General features: G+C 33.8%; 1 protein-coding gene and 1 long non-coding RNA gene across 3 annotated transcripts in view; one reads left to right on the top strand and one right to left on the bottom strand.

The window, feature by feature from the left end:
* crybg1a (crystallin beta-gamma domain containing 1a) overlaps window positions 1–13,598 on the bottom strand; it is a 69,222-nt gene that overhangs the window by 42,557 nt on the left and 13,067 nt on the right. The window lies entirely within an intron of this gene.
* Window positions 1–13,598, top strand: part of LOC141378571 (uncharacterized) — a 27,938-nt gene extending 14,340 nt beyond the window's left edge. The window contains exon 2 of one of the 2 annotated variants that reach the window (XR_012393410.1): window positions 13,201–13,598. This is a non-coding gene — a long non-coding RNA (uncharacterized lncRNA). Of the gene's footprint in view, window positions 1–3,632; window positions 5,669–13,200 lie in introns of those variants that run through there. The other variant, XR_012393409.1, reaches the window with a different exon arrangement.

The raw sequence follows: 13,598 nt of genomic DNA, 5'->3' as shown, positions 1-13,598 counted from the left end.
TGATGATGTTTGACGGTCGCCATATTAGTGAAATAAATGACCAAACTACCAAATAATTTCTGCCATGAGTAAACCACATTCACTATCAGGAGGCGCTATAATCACTCACGTAAGAGAATTTTGCTTTCACAATCTAAAAGAAGTTACACATGAAAGTTTTTAGTGTGAAGGCACTACTTACACGATTTAAACTACAAAATAGCATAGAATTGTGCATAAGTATGCGATTTGAGACGCACCTACTATCTCAATTTTACAGGTTTGGAATGACATAAAGGTAAATGTAGCAAAAAAAAGGTAAATGACTTATCTATTAAATATAGTTAATACTAATAGTAATTTTAAGTTTTAATTTTAATTTACTAATCAATAAATTTAGTCATTTGTGATTTGTTATGTTTTTTGGTAACCTGATCTCGTGAAGAAACATAACTATTTTACATTTTGTCAGTTTAGTGGCTACTTTGTACAAAAATGTATGATTTTAAAAAGGTGTGGCACACCCAACCTCGCCCCTAAACCAAACCGTCATTAGGAGACAAAGCAAATCAAACTAAATTGTATGAATGGAATCGTATGAATTCATTCGAGTTAGCTTCAGCGTCAATGCTTGACCGAGGGTGAGTATAAAATTGGGGTTGACATGGGGTCGTCATGGCAGCATCAGACAATAAAATTAGTCCGGCTACTGTCTGAGCTGGGTTATTTGCATAAAGCGATCTGACTGGCTGACACTTTTGTTGGCGCTTGCAAAGTTGAGAATTTCCCAACTTCTGTAACTAGCTACCCCACTGAAGCGGCCTTAACGGATCCACAATGCAGTACGGCAAAGCCTGCCGTCACCCATTTAAAGTGAATGAGAAGAGTTGACGCTGACAGCCAAGTGTGAATGGGGCGTAAGAGTCTGAAATAAAGGATAAAATAATAATAACAATTCAAATGACAAAAGTACATTAAATGAGCAATATCTCAACTAAAATTACATTTTAAAAACTAAATATAATAATATAATAAAAACTAAATATTAAAAATATTTTTAAAAATATGTATAAACATTATGCAGTCTTTTATAACTTTTTAATGCTGACGTCTTAAATATTTAACAAAGAAATAAACCTTGTCTTAATTGAATTGCCTTAAGAAAATCGAGAATCAAAAATATACAAACAAAACAGCAAATAAAATAATTAAATAAATTCCTAACGATGTGAGAGAGATCACACTTGTTCATTGACTTGTTCAAAGAAAAAGCAACCACTAACAGCATATGCAACCAACAACACTTGACTAAATTTTAAATAAAAGGACCTTACATTTTCATTGCATAATACAATACATTTGGGAGAGCTGGGGTAAATATCTGAGAGAGCTTTGCACTAAACGCAGACAAAGACCTACAGCATGATCAGTGTCCCGTCAGGAGAACTGAGCCACACCTTACTGTTACGTAATTCTGACATTTTGACCCACATCCACACAGAAAACAAACCTGAGCATCAGTCTCTTCTGCCATAACACTGTGTGTGTTTAAAATGTGTTTTACAAGAACATAAAATTGTATAATGACATGTGTATGACCTTGTTGTACAGTATTACAGTGGTTTATGAGGACATGCCTTGTTTCCTCGTAATTCAAAAAGCTTAAAAACATACTCATACATATTCAAAATCTGCACATGTTTGCTGTGAAGGTTGGATTTAGGTTCAGGGTTAGGGTAAATCCATATAATAAGCAGTTTTACAGTACAAAATGCATTACACATATAATATGCACACACATAAGTGTGTGTGTTCAGGTCATGCGTTTTTATGTGTGAGTGAGCACACAATGAAATCCAGTCATTTTGTGTACAAGGTCCAATTTTTATGTTCATGTTTACATTGATCTAAGAGTCTGTCTTTTGAAATAAAGTCTTCTCGACTGTTTCTGAAAATTCAACAATAAGAATGACATAATCCAAATGATATATGACAATACTCTGCAATCATTCATGGAAAAAATAATAAAAACTCACACAAGACCAAAATGCGATATTTAAAGGGATACTTCTGTCATCATTAATTGGTTTTCATAAGTTATTCTAGGCTTCCTTATATATAGCTTCCTTTTTTCCAAAAATCTGTGAAAGGAGACATTTTGGAGATCTTTTTATATAATAACAGTAGAAGGAGGGCCAAGCTGTCAGACTTCAAAATGAAAAAAAAAAAAAAAAAAAAACATTAAAAGGATGATAAAAGTAACCCAGTTAACTTGTGCAACATATTTGGAGTTTTCTGAAACCATGCAATGTGTCTTTGGTGTAATAGACTTTATTTTAAGTCACCGAAGGCTTAAATTTGACCTGTCTAAAGCATTTTTGTTGTGCCATTTGAGCTTGGTAAAACAATTCGATTATTATTCACATTCGTTACATCATAAAACACTCTTATGTTCATTCATTCATTTATTTTCTTTTTGGCTCAGTCCATTTATAAATCTGGGGTCGCCACAGCACAATGAACTGCCAACTTATCCAGCACGTTTTTATGCAGCAGATGCCCTTCCAGCCGCAACCCATCCCTGGGAAACACCCACACACACCATTCACACTCATACACTACGGATAATTTTAGCCTACCCAATTCACCTGTACCGCATGTCTTTGGACTGTGGGGGACATGTCACGAATGCAGAGAGAACATGCAAACTCCACATAGAAACGCCAACTGACCCAGCTGAGGTTCGAACCAGCGACCTTCTTGCTGTGAGGCAACAGTCACACTTTTATGTTCTTTATTCTTAATTTAATTGGTGGAGCGTGTAGAAAAATAAAGCTATACAGGTTTTTAATGACTTGAATATAAATAATAAATGATAAAAAAATAATTAGGATGATGTTAATGATGAGTATAGGTAAATGTGAGGATGTACAGTCGCTTTAATGGAGTGTCTAGACAAATGATACATACAGTAAGAATGACAAATTAGACACGATCAGCTGCTGCACACAGTGTTAGAAGAGCAACACCCTTTCAGCACACAAAAACAGTTTGCATAGAGAGTGTCGAATGCATCCAGTGCTTTCCCGAAAATTCAGGAGACAGGATAAGAGAAATCATGCATAGAAAAGACTAAAGTAAAGTAAAGTATTGATGGCCATATTTTAGGATTTATTTCACCCTTATAATGCATTCAGGTTTGTTTTTGAAATAAAAATAACACTTAGGAAAAAACTTTGCAAATGCTTATCAAAATACACATATTTGTTAGACTTTTTGCAATGATTTTTAGGTGAGCTAAAAATAAATAAACAGTTTACTGGTTCAGGTCAAAAAAACTTTCATAAAATGACAGTATATATGAAGTTAAATTAGAGTCAATATGTTAAGAGTCAAGAAAATATAGTAAGCCTTTTCCCCGTGTGTCACCCACATTAGAAATGGAGAAAATGATTAATTATGATTAGAGACTTTTTGACAAACCATTGCAGTTTATGCAAGTCATTTATTTATATATATATATTTTTTAATTTTGTTATGTTAATTTGTTAGTCTAATTAAGTTTGCTGGTTCATTTATATATTACCTTTAAAGTAATACTTGTTAGTTTGATGTTGTTTTGCGTTCATTCATTTATTTTCTTTTTGGTTTAGTCCCTTTATTAATCTGGGGTCGCCACAGCGGAATGAACTGCCAACTTATCCAGCATATGTTTTTACGCAGCGGATGCCAGCTGCAACCCATCACTGGGAAACACCCATACACACATTCACACACATACACCATGGACAGTTTTAGCCAATTCACCTATACCGCATGTCTTTGAACTGTGGGGAAAACCGGAGCACCCAGAGGAAACCCACGCGAACGCGAGGAGAATATGCAAACTCCACACAGACATGTCAAATGACCCAGCCGAGGCTCGAACCAGTGATCTTCTTGCTGTGAGGCAACTGCACTACCTACTGCACCACCGTGTCGTTCATTATGTTGTTTATTTAGAAATAAATTTGTGTGTTTATTTAAATTATAAATGTTGTCAAATTGGATCAAATTCTATTCATATAGTAAAACTGAATTGTGTTAATGCTATTCTAACTCAGATTACAATCACTCACACACTCATTTGCTTTTATTTGGGTCGCCAAAGCAGAATGAACTACCACTCAAATTATGCTTCATAAATTTCATACAATGACATTCTCCAGCAAGCATGTGGTCTATGTGTAGTTAAAATGTTTTTAAAGACAATCATATTTTAATAATAAAAAAGGTATTAAATGCACTAATAACAAATGTTGCTGATTAGATACAATATAGCTGTTTAAAAATAATAAAGATATTTTTTTATAAGAGGTCAATTCACATGCTATTGAAAGGGTTGAACTTCATTCAATAACTGTTGGTAATCTTTGAAGTTTTCAACAACAGCTTTAATGCACTGCAAACTCCTCATAACAATTGAGACTGAATGAGACGCTGATGCCCCTAAAGATGTTTTGTGTCTCTAAAGAAAAACTCCTAAAGATCAAGACTCAACTACAAGGTTTGTCTCTTATCTTCAAATGTCATTGAACAGAATGATCTGAAGCGCCTCACAAGATGACTTCATTTTAAACACACACCCACACCCAGACACACACAAACACACACTCAAAGCTTAACCTAAATATGGTCACGGTATTAAAACAATGCAGTACGGTTGGTTTCACACCTTATTTTGAAAACATCTAATCAATCAATTAGCTTTTTTAAAAATGATTACTGACCAAAAAAACTGAAACAGTTTTCTGTGGTAAGGCAGGAAAGGGTTGGGCTAAATGAAAACTGTGGCAGATAAAAGGCTTTGATAGGATTTATGTAACACTGAAATTAATTCAGCTGTCATCATGAACAAATCATGAACATAATAAAGCTCATGATGGAGAAAAAAACTATACCATTATATAGTATAACAATAATGACATCTGATACTTTTACTGAGATACTTGCCTACTCCACAAAGTCATGATACCAATATTCGACTGAAATTTTATTCAAACTAGAACAGAGATTACAAAATAAATGTGTTCTTTATGAACTATTAGCTTTTAAAAAAATGATATTCACTGAAAAAATACCTTTATTAACATTTGTCTGTGGCTCATAATTGGTAGTGTTATCTGTTTATTTATGCTTTGGAATTGCATTGAGGAACCTTCAACCATTCTTAGACAATTTTAGATTTTGAAAAGTAAACAAAGTGACCTTTATAGACATTTTAGTTTAATCAGTTTGAAACAATCTATTGTCTGGATGAATTGTGTAAAATACAGTACCAAAACATGCTGCTAGCTACTATAAATCATTTCAAACAACTAAAAATAACAATGAAATTCATTGAAATTTGTTGGAGCAGAAATCTTTGTGCTGTAATGCAATTCAGAAGCACAAATAAACAGAAAACACTCCACGAATCAGGAGCTATATGGGCAACTGTTAACAAACAGATATTTTTACAGTGTACAATTGATTGTAGATTTTCTGTTTTGTCTCCAGAAAAGCTATTTTATAGGCAGTTTCACATGTATCTATGTACATATATGCTAGAAGAAAAGACTTCCAGCCTCAGGTATTTCTTCACTAGAGGTAATGAGTTTAAAGGTGAACTGTTGTAATAATAGTAGTAAAATAAATGATAACACAAAGGATTTGAGACTTACTCATTGTTGTGTGGGGGCATCTATGAGACATTCACATTTCTGATGCATTTTACTGTACTGGTATTTAAATGGCACTCCATGGCTCTTATTAATGTATGTTAGTCGTCTTCGGGCCCTATTATACACCCGGCGCAATGCGCGATGCAATTGTTGTTTGCTAGTTTCAGCTTGGCGCAAGAGTTGTTTTGACGTTTTGCGCCATGCTGTTTAAATAGCAAATGCATTTGCGCTCATATGTGCGCACATAGGGGTTCTGGTCTAAACAAGGAGGCGCATAAAGGCGCATTGCTGGCGCGTTGCTATTTTAAGGAAATATAATATGTTGCACAAGTTCAAAACTGGTCTAATGTCCAGCGCAGAGCGCGTTAGTTGTGCGCCTCGCTTAAACACTGCTTAATACACAAATTTTTGACATTATTTTTTAAAACTTATCTAAAATAAAATCACTGTAGAGTTTAAATATTGCATCTTATTATATTGTTAAATTATTATATTGTTGTTTTATCCAGTTTTATGTCGTATTTTGACACTACTGTTATTCGGCAATGTTTAAACTTTACAGTAACTTTACTTTTTAGAAAAGATTGCAAAGATTATTGTTCATTTGATACTGAGCCTTTAATTGTCATTTATAAGGGATTTATAAAGCATAAATAGTCCTCACTTTAGATTAGGTCACAAAACTGTATGAAGTTGAGTTAATAAAGCATTTGTTAACATATTAGTTAACTATTCGTATATGCCTGAATAATAAGATATATAAATGTTGATTTCAATAGTTTACAGATCATTTACTTACTCATTCTGAATGATCCTAAAAACCCTCAACTACTCTTAAATACAACTGGTTTGTAAATAATGCGATACTTAATTTAGTAATGAAAAATAAATCATTAACAAAGTATGAAAATACAATTATTAAGCACATTATATAGGTGCTTATAAGTCACGAATACATTAATTAATGCTTAACAAATAATGAATTCACTAGATGCTAATGCTTAGTAAATGATTCATAGTGTGTAGTTATTATCAAGTGTAACCAAAAATTGCATAATTCCAACCTGTCTACATTGGCTGCCAGTGAACAACATCTCAATTGAATGTCTTACAAATAAAGGTTCTTAATTAGCATTGATGGTTTCATGAAGAACCTGTAATATATATTTATTTAATGGTCTTCATGCTAAGAAAATGTATTCAACAATTTGGAATCAATTTTGCAGTTTTTTTAATGCGGGTTTGCACACATTAATTATAATTATTGATATGAGATTGTATTTTGAGTGGCAAATAATAGCTCTAGTGTCTGTCGCTTGTGCCTAATAAAATCAGGGGAATGAGGTTTACTTGAGTTCTTAAGCTGACATCTGTTTTCCATGAATATCTATAAGATAAGCCTACCATTTTTATGGTAAAATGCCATCATTACTAATTATATCTATTTATTTGCATGCGCCGAGCTGAAATTCAGATTCGGTTTAAGGTGCTTGCAGATTTTCAGAATGGATGGGCTTATAAAGACCTTGAATGAACCTTTTTAGACATTTAAAAAGAAAGAGGATGCTGCGTTGTGTGTTGTTATGAAAATAAAGTGAGCCTGATGTTGGATGGATATAAGCCTATTGTAGGACATTCATAATACCATAATACTGACCTTATTCTGCAACAGTGAAGTTAGCTCGGTTTTGTGATTGTTTTAGAACTTCTAATTTAGCTGCCTATGGGAGAAAGGACTAGGAATAATATGTGGCAGAATGGTGTTCATGAATATACTGTACATAAAAAGAAGACGAATAGGATAAGAAAATATTTCCAATATCAAGCAGCAAAACAAGCTGTTTTTAGCATCTAAAAATCTATAGAAATGAATGAGACTGGAAGTCTCAGGTCAAAAGCTGCACCAACTCTTAAGTGAAGGATATAGTCAATAGGGGCACTTAAAAAAGATACTGTGTTACCTTACCAATCCATGCACAAACATACAGTACAAAAACAGTCAGTCCTCTAAGCCATCTACATGAGACTATGTCAAATGTATGCATGTTTGAGCTCCTAAGCCTTCCAAGATAATTCCTTTAAGTGTCTTTCCTGTCAACACATGTCTCCCTGTGTCTGCCTTCCTCTCTCTAGGATTATGTGCCTTTCTAAATGTTTCAATTTTTGGTTTCAAATTCATAATATGATGGATTTCACTAAGTTTCCCCTCTGGATGTGGGCTTGATTTTCTACACTATAACATATTTGATACAAGCTGTGCTTGTTCAAGTACTGAATCAGAGCATCAAGTGATGAACATCTAGTCTTACAGTAAATATCACTTATGTTCTCTCAAGTGTTTTTGGGAATTGTCTCTGCAATATCATTTCAAATTAATTATGTTGAAAATGATATAGTTTTATTAAGTTATTGTTTGTCATAAGCAGAAGCAGTTTTCAAACAAACCAGGTTTTACCTTTAATAGACTTGAAATAATCACAGGTTTTGAGTTTATAGACAGCAAACAATCAAAGTTGAGGTAAACAGAGGAAGGGTCAAAAGCACACGCAAGTTAAACACAAGAGAAACCGCTAAGAAACAACTCCAGGGCAAATCAAGACTTCACAAAGAACTGAGTGATGGAGGGGTTTAAGCATATGAGCATGTTAGTTTCAGGTGCACATGAAATCAGTCCTAAGAAATATGGGAGATGGAGTCCGAATAGAGCCAGAGTAAAATTTGGTTGGCTGCTCTGTCTGATGATGAGCCTATGGCTGGATGATTAATTGAAGGTGATTTTCATGTGCATTTTTTCATTAAAGCCTGTTCTAGTATAACCCGAACACATGCTTTCAGATGGCGCAACACTTACTAGGAAGTTGTAGTCAACTGACAAGCTACGCAAAAATGTTTTTGATGCTATTCTAAATGGTATGGGCAGTTTCCATGTGAAAGCGCAGAACACACAACTGAGCTGAACACACAACAGTGCTTCCCTGACAAGATGTGCATAATAATCTCAGGTTTGATCAATTGTGTTTGTGATTTGATTTTTCATCCAGCTTTATAGCCTCCACTTGTTTGTGAATGCACATGCACTAATAGAAAGAGAGCATGTGCAGATAAGTGATGGATGCTCTCTAAATTTACTTTACGTACTAAGATTTTGTATTTCCTTTCATCAACATTCTACCCCTTTTCACAGTTTGTGGTCTGACAGTTAAGTGCCTCCAGACTGTTCTTCTCACCTCTCACACTTCATCTCTATCTATGCAGATAATAAATACTCAGACAGACGTTTCACAGTGTGAAGAATGTCTGTACCTTTTCTACTGATCACAATACAGCCGTGTTATATTGCATGCAACAGTCAGTAAGAAAATACAGCGGCTGGTGCTATTTATTTAAATCAGGTTTAAGGTTTCATGTGGTAAATCAAACGATGTAAGTATCTTAATGATTCTCTCTTTCCAAACATTATCTGCAGTGTTTACATGTCACATTTTGGTAAACGTACATAGGCCCCACTTTGGAAAACCGGCCAAAAGTTAGAAATACCAAACTGTAGAAAAAGAGCCATAAAGCAGTATTAACACTGCTTTTAACCCCAGGTTATCATTGTAAACTGCACATCTCTTCATAATATGGTTTGATAATCATGCTGTCATACAATGTAAATCAGTGATGCACTATTTGCCAATACCTCACAAATTCTGTAAAACTATTCAAATTGCTTTGTTGCGAATTTGATGCGAATAAGATTTATGCACTAAAGTGGAATATCACATCTCATACTCAATTGTGAGCATAAAATTTGCATGTGCATTTTCAATATTTATGCACATCTTGGCATTTACATTAAGCATTTTTATGACAGCTATTGATTTAATTAGATGTATTGATTGATTATATTGATGGTGTATTGATTGCTTCATCACTTTAAGATATTATGTCGATCCATCGCATTTCCAACTTGCAATGTCCATAACAAAAATACATTGTAGAGTTTATTTAATAATAATAATAAATGATGATGAAAACACCTCAAATATGAAAATAATGAGGTTAAGCTGCATATGAATAGCCTGAAATTAATCATTAATCCCAGGTAAAGTATGAGCAGTGTGAAATATGAACATAAAACAAGACCTTTACACAGATTTTATAATTACCCAGGGTTAACTATTCGAAGTGTTACCTTACCAGTGGTTTCATTATTAGATGAAACATAAACTGAAATCAATAAAAAAATGCATATTATATCTTAAAACTGAATACTTATGGTTATCATACAAAATAGACCTAAAAAAAGATTTTTTTTTTTTTTTTAAATGTATTTCCTTACACGTCTTTCAATCAGTGATTCATTAGTGAGTGAAGTTTGTGAGGTATTTACAGATCAGGACTGACATGTTGGATTTGTCACCTTCACGGATTGCAGACAGCCAATTTATTATTGTAGATGAAGTTAAATTACTGTAATTATCTCCATACCTTTGCACTGAATAACTACATTTATTTGCAGGTATTTCACCTGCTGAACATAAACAGCAGTAGTCAAAGCATGATTGGAATCAAGTGAAGCTGCAAGGGAAATATCACTATTTTCACAACTACTTTTACTTGATAAGCTGCCGCATGTTGGAACACTTTTGATTAAATAAAATTTTACACTGTTTGCGTTTCAGATGGACCCCCCAAGAGCACGAACACAGTTGATGTCTCTTAACAACAAGGGCTTTATTCAGCTAGATTTTAGAGATGTGTTTGGGCTGGTTTAAACATCTGTCAGAGAGTGTGTAACTTGAATTACGACAGACTAGTTATATGTGACAGCCTGTGCAAGTGTGTCTTTCAGAAACCTGATATTCACATAAAGATAAGACACAAATATGCAGGACAAGGGATGAAATTACAAGATTAAAATATTGGTAGCAAAATTATCTTTTATCAATAGGGATCCAATTGCAACAAGAAGAGCTATAAAACACCTTGCTTGTACAGGTAATATTAAAATAAAAGCAGAATGCTTTACAATTTATTTTTGCATAAATAACAACACCGCATCTTTAATAGTTTTTTATTTAAACTACAACCATAAAATATAGAATCACTTTTGCTACTCACTAAAAGAAAAAGAAGCTATAGATAACGGTATCTTTTATACTCTCCAGAATGTGTCTGTAGAGTTTCAGCTCAAAACACCCATTAGATTATTTATAATACCTTTCAGAATGTTGAAATTTTCTGCTCTGAACACAATGTAGCCGTTTTTGTGACCTGTACCTTTAATGGTAGTTCTCCCCGCCCATCGTTCCCACGGGCCTGTCAGAGTGTACCTCAATCTGTGCCTCGGCTGCTTCAGATAATCAGCACAGTGACAGACTTGAAGGAAGCCGATCTCATGTAATGTTTGAGAGAAATACTACAGTAAGAACTTTCCCAATGATTATTTAATGTATTTGTTGTAGAGTTAATTCAAGCCTTTCTGCAAGGATGAGTCACACACAATGTTGTTACAAAGTTAACGCGCACACACACACACACACACATACACACAAGCGCGAAATTAAATTTGCACTGTTTTTGCACACGAATATGACTGGATACACATAATATTCACTGCTGTATGGATATCTGTACAAAATAAACCTGATTTAACATCCACAAACCAGGACTGAAACCGGGCTATGGTGATAAAGACGGTAAAATAACTGTAATTCATTACAAACATGCACTGTTTTAAAAACGCCTTAAACTTGTAAAAGTCATTCTTGATCACATTTGATGATGATTGATGATCACAGAGAGTTGAACAGATCTTTTAATCCCGGTTGCTTTGCGCACGTCCTGTCTCAGTGATATGCGTTACTATAGAGGCATATTAATACACAGCCGTCAATCAATTCAGTGGGCAAGGAAACCACACTCCTACGTCATGTTGTGGTGGGCCTTAAAATAGGAGGGATTTAGATTCTGTTTTAACGTCAGGAAATTTTAAAAAAGAGACTTATTGTGTTTATATCCGCCCAATATAACTGTGGACACATTATACCTGCACACAGTTCTGTTTAAACAGCGACAAAAGATAATTTTCATCATAGGTGTTTAATTTATTTGCATAATTTTATTTCACATAGTTACCAATGAAACACCTATACATTTTATTTAGCTTAACTTAAAGTTTAAATAATAAAACTAAAAGGAAAAACTACTCCATATTACCTTAAAAAAACAAATGACAATCACAAAAAGCAACTACATTCCTGTAAATAAAAACAAATTAACTTAAATTAACAAATTATACAAAATATACAACAAAATAACATCTATGATTGTTGTTTAGTGATCTTTAAGAAACATTAATTATGGTCAAGATTCAAGATTCATTAAGTGGAAATAAAATGTCTACCAATGGCTTTTACAAAATACATATAAACATTTATACATTTTATATAAAAATAATTAAAAAAACTAATAGATATTACTTTAAAAAAAAAAAAAATATATATATATATATATATATATATATATATATATATATATATATATATATATATATAATGATTTAACTTAAATTGAAATAATATACAACAAAATGATAACTACGATTGTTACTTAGTGATCCTAAAGGAACACGAATTATGGTCAAGATTCGAGTTATTGCATGTGTAATTATGCTTAATTTAGAATAAGTGCAAGTAAAATGTCTACGCATGGTTTTTTAATAAAGTATTACCAAAGTTGATACGCCCTACAATGAAAAGGTGCATCGTACAAGTGAATAAAGCTGTTTTCTCATCGCTGTTTAAAGACTAAACAGCATAAACAATATCATCTGTCTTCCTCTGGGGTTTAAGACAACAGCTTCCAGTTTTTAAGCCTCCCTTTTATTATGATGATGAAAGCAGGTGCTGATGAATCAGATTTTTAGTAATTCCCCTCAATTAAAACAACTTCAACTCAAACTGGTTTCTCTGGTTTAAATAGAAAGCTTCATTAAATCGCAACTTATCGAAGGATCACTTTGTCTGGCAGATATGTCTAGTAATACAAATAGCACTGTATGATATAAACTAAGCGAGGGAGTGATGTATTCTGTTTTATTTCGCTCACTGGGTCGTTTCCCAACCTTTCTCTGCACATTCCTCCAGCATGAGTCTGTGTGCTTATAGGAACATGCAGAGCTGCTCAAGACAAAGAGCTTTTCACAAAAAAAGAGGGGTGAAAGTCACCCACCCTCCAGCACTTTTCCCAATTCATCAAACTGTGCAGATATCAGGCATGAAGAGGTCTGTGATAGACACCTCTGATGAAAACACACTGACAGTGGCATCCAAATAAAGCAAATAAAACAGGTCACACAACTCATACATATGTACACAATTACTTACAGGATTAGTTCACCCAGAAATGAAAATTCTGTTTTTAATTACCCTCAGATAGTTGTAATCTCTGAGACCTTCGTTCATCTTCATATTTTAGATTTAGCCTGGTTTCTCTGAAGGTTTTTTTTTCCTTCACTTTTCCTTCACTGCAGATCGCCAAAGGACTACAAATCCGCCATTTCATGGAATACAATATCCAATCATGCACCACACAACCGGTTCCTGATCCTGACTGATTAGACTCACACAGTTGATGCTGCTCAAAGACTGATTACAAGGACTATAAAAAACAACACAAACACACACATTGTTGCTGAGTCTTGTTAAACTGTAATGTCAACATTACACGTTTCCCTTGCCTAGTCTTGCTGTGTACCGATCTTTGTTTTGTTTTGTTTTGTTTGTTTATTCCAGTATGTTGCCTGCCTTTTGACCATCTGCCTGCTTATTGAATATGATTCTGGATTGACGGTGTACATTGATTTGCCCCTGTGTTGACTATTGCTTACCTAACCACCTCAGTATAATAAACCTTGTGTTTGGATCCTCA

The sequence above is a fragment of the Danio rerio genome, chromosome 17 (genome assembly GCF_049306965.1).
Source record: "Danio rerio strain Tuebingen ecotype United States chromosome 17, GRCz12tu, whole genome shotgun sequence".
NCBI lineage: Eukaryota > Metazoa > Chordata > Actinopteri > Cypriniformes > Danionidae > Danio > Danio rerio.
The sequence above is the reverse complement of the archived record's forward strand: the minus strand, read 5'-3'. Positions and strand labels throughout refer to the sequence as shown.